The sequence below is a fragment of the Triticum aestivum genome, chromosome 7B, assembly GCF_018294505.1.
Source record: "Triticum aestivum cultivar Chinese Spring chromosome 7B, IWGSC CS RefSeq v2.1, whole genome shotgun sequence".
NCBI classification, from domain to species: Eukaryota; Viridiplantae; Streptophyta; class Magnoliopsida; order Poales; family Poaceae; genus Triticum; species Triticum aestivum.
In genome coordinates, this window is record NC_057813.1 from 657,778,710 (window position 1) to 657,781,511 (window position 2,802).

The 2,802-nt window shown below is 41.3% G+C and overlaps 1 long non-coding RNA gene across 1 annotated transcript; it reads left to right on the forward strand.

Moving 5' to 3' along the window:
• The first annotated feature begins 583 nt into the window (after nt 1-583).
• Nucleotides 584-1,458, forward strand: LOC123158780 (uncharacterized). Its single transcript, XR_006479364.1, has 2 exons — nt 584-1,055; nt 1,172-1,458. It is a non-coding gene; the product is annotated as an uncharacterized lncRNA (long non-coding RNA).
• The last annotated feature ends 1,344 nt before the right edge of the window (nt 1,459-2,802 follow it).

Consider the following 2,802-nt stretch of genomic DNA (forward strand, 5'->3'; position numbering starts at 1 on the left):
AAGCTCTGGTTTGTGAGAAGTTTATACCCCAACCTGCCCCAAATGGGACAATAGTTTTACCACTGCATGTTGCTGCCGTTCCATGATAGCATGTCAAGTTTCATGAATTTCAGACGAGTTTTCGATTTACTAGAATTTTAAAACCATGTATCTCAATGTTAGCGGCCGAGCGACGTGGCAAAGGTGTTTGACATTCATTCTCATTTCTTGCATGAAACCTAATTAAGCATGCAAACAAGGACACATATTTGAATTTTCAACTAATTTATATGCATTAGAGCATGTGCATGTAGTTCAAATTTGAATTATGCACATGAATGCATAGAAAACTCAGTTAACGTATAAAAATGTCCAAGCGAACCCCCAAAAATCCCAAAAATTGACACAACTCCCCTGTTGTTCTATGTTGACACTAGGAAAAAAAATTAAAATCGAGAAGATGCAATGGATATCGTTTCGTCCAGAAAGGTGAAACGTTCCCTACCAAAACCATCATGCTTGTTCTGAGAGAAGCTCTGCTTTGCGAGAAGCTTATTTACCTGCAACTTCTGCTAGCTCTAACTTGGTTATATAGCACTTCAATTCATTCAATCTATTGGAACTAGTTTGTCTACTACTTGTATCCAGATTTTATATCCTGCCCTATGCCATTGTCGACTTGCTTAGGTACATAATTGTTATGTCTTGCAATCTGGTATTGATGATTGTCAATTTATTCATTTATACCTTTCTAGTGTACCTTGCATGTGACCCAGCTAGTCTGTATATCAATGCTCTGTTTCCAATAGATGTATGCTGATGCCTGATGGCTGATTCCTTAAAACTTCACTGTTGCAGTAGCATTTTTCCTTAGTGCTTCAAACCTTGCTCTCTTTCCCAGGAACCATCATCGTCTGCGTCACTACTGGGGCAGGAGAGGAAAGACTGTTGTTGTCTCCAGGAACCGATAAACTGCTTTACAAAGATCCCCGCATAGCTTCACTACTACTGTGTTGGTCCATTTCCAGAATTGTAAGGATAATGCTTTTGCTTAAGGAGAGGCTCAAGAAGATCAGGTATAAACTCCTCCCCCTCTTGTTTGTTTTTGTTGGTTGATACATTGCTGTACAAGTTCTATGGTATGTGAGTTCTTTCTGTTGCTGCAAGAATTGACACAATATGTCATGTGCAGGGAGCTCCGCATCCGAGTTTCAGCCATCCTCTACAGCAAGGAGCTCCGGTCCAAAGGAGCAACCAACGCTGCTAGTTCCTTGAGGCCAGATCGAGTAAGATGGCGCACCATGGCGTGTGGTGGCGTATTTTGCTTCTGAGAACAATACTGTTTATTTGAAGTGAGATGTACTAGTCTATGTTGTAGTGAGCTGTAGTAGGAGTGAAATGAAAATGTATCTGTTATTGTATGTACATTTTACTTGAACATTAAATTCTCCAGAAAAAATGTTCTTATTGGACCTGATAGTGGCCACGGCCAAAATATACTTGTACTATTAAGATGCCATGGCCCAAAATAACCTGGGCTGAAAAGCTATTCAGAACTATTGTAAGCAGGCCTCGACTCAAATAGAAAATAGAAACAAAAAGGAAACAAACTATGTGGAAAGGTAAAGGCCCATTATAGGAAAGGCCCAAAAACATGAACAAAAAGAAAACCCACTGTTAAAAGGGCCATGCAAAAGAAATCAATAAGGCTGAATTGTTGGGCCAGACCCATGTAGCTAATAAAAGCACAGGAAAAAAATACATTAAAAAGGCCGAATTGTTGGGCTCGACCCATGTAGAAAATCGAATTGGACCGGGCTGAATCTTGTGCCACATCAGCTTGCCACGCTGGATGCCTACGTGGCCTGGGGGAGGTTGCTAGTGACCAAAATGCCATAGTAGGAATATTTTGGTCGTAAACGTCTTTGACCATTCCAGAAGAAAGGTCGCTATAGTCAGTTTACGACGGCCAGCTTTTGACCTTCTGTTTTTGGTCACAAAAAGGTCGTAAATGGAAATTTGTGACCTTTTGGTGACCAATAGTGGTGGTCACAAGTTGACATATTTCTTGTAGTGCACTGCTCTATTTTTCGTGGCCGGCGAGGGGAGAGCTTTGTGGTGCTCTAGCTCACCTGCTATGCACACGAGGTGTTCGATGGAATGCCCGAGCCACACTACTTAATCTTTCTCCTCTCCAAGCTCGACCTTCAAGCTCCATTTTCCTCAATATTTGTCTAGGTTTAGCTTTCCGTCACGTCCCGTCCCCGTATTCACCACCGTCAATCGCCCGCGCCGATCTCGTCCCCGGCACCACCGTGGTGAGCCTCTTATTCTTATCTTCTTTCTGAAAGGAAAAAAATTCTTAATTGTATGTTTATATAGATACATGTATAATTTTCTTTCTTTTATTATTGCATCTTATATAGTGCGATGGTTTTGGTATCCGCCCCCGTCGGCCCTCGTCCTGTCTATGATTCAGATGTGGTATATATTACCTTTTCATAACTATTGGTTCATTTACTGTAATTGAGAGATCTTATATATTGTACATTTATGTAGCCAGTAGCGTCGGACGTACATGATACGAAAACTTGTTGTTCGACCAATCTCTTGGAGAAGGAGAGGTCGATCGATCATTTCTCTCGGTATGCATGACGAACTTCTGTACTCAATGGTTCCCTTCATTTTCTTACTAGCTAGCGTGTCGAGGGCTATATGTATATAGTACGTAGCGTCGACCAAGCACGGACATAAGAGAGGACACTTCTCTCTATTAATTAGCTAGCTAACACAATATATGAAACACCTAAATTAACCCCCAAA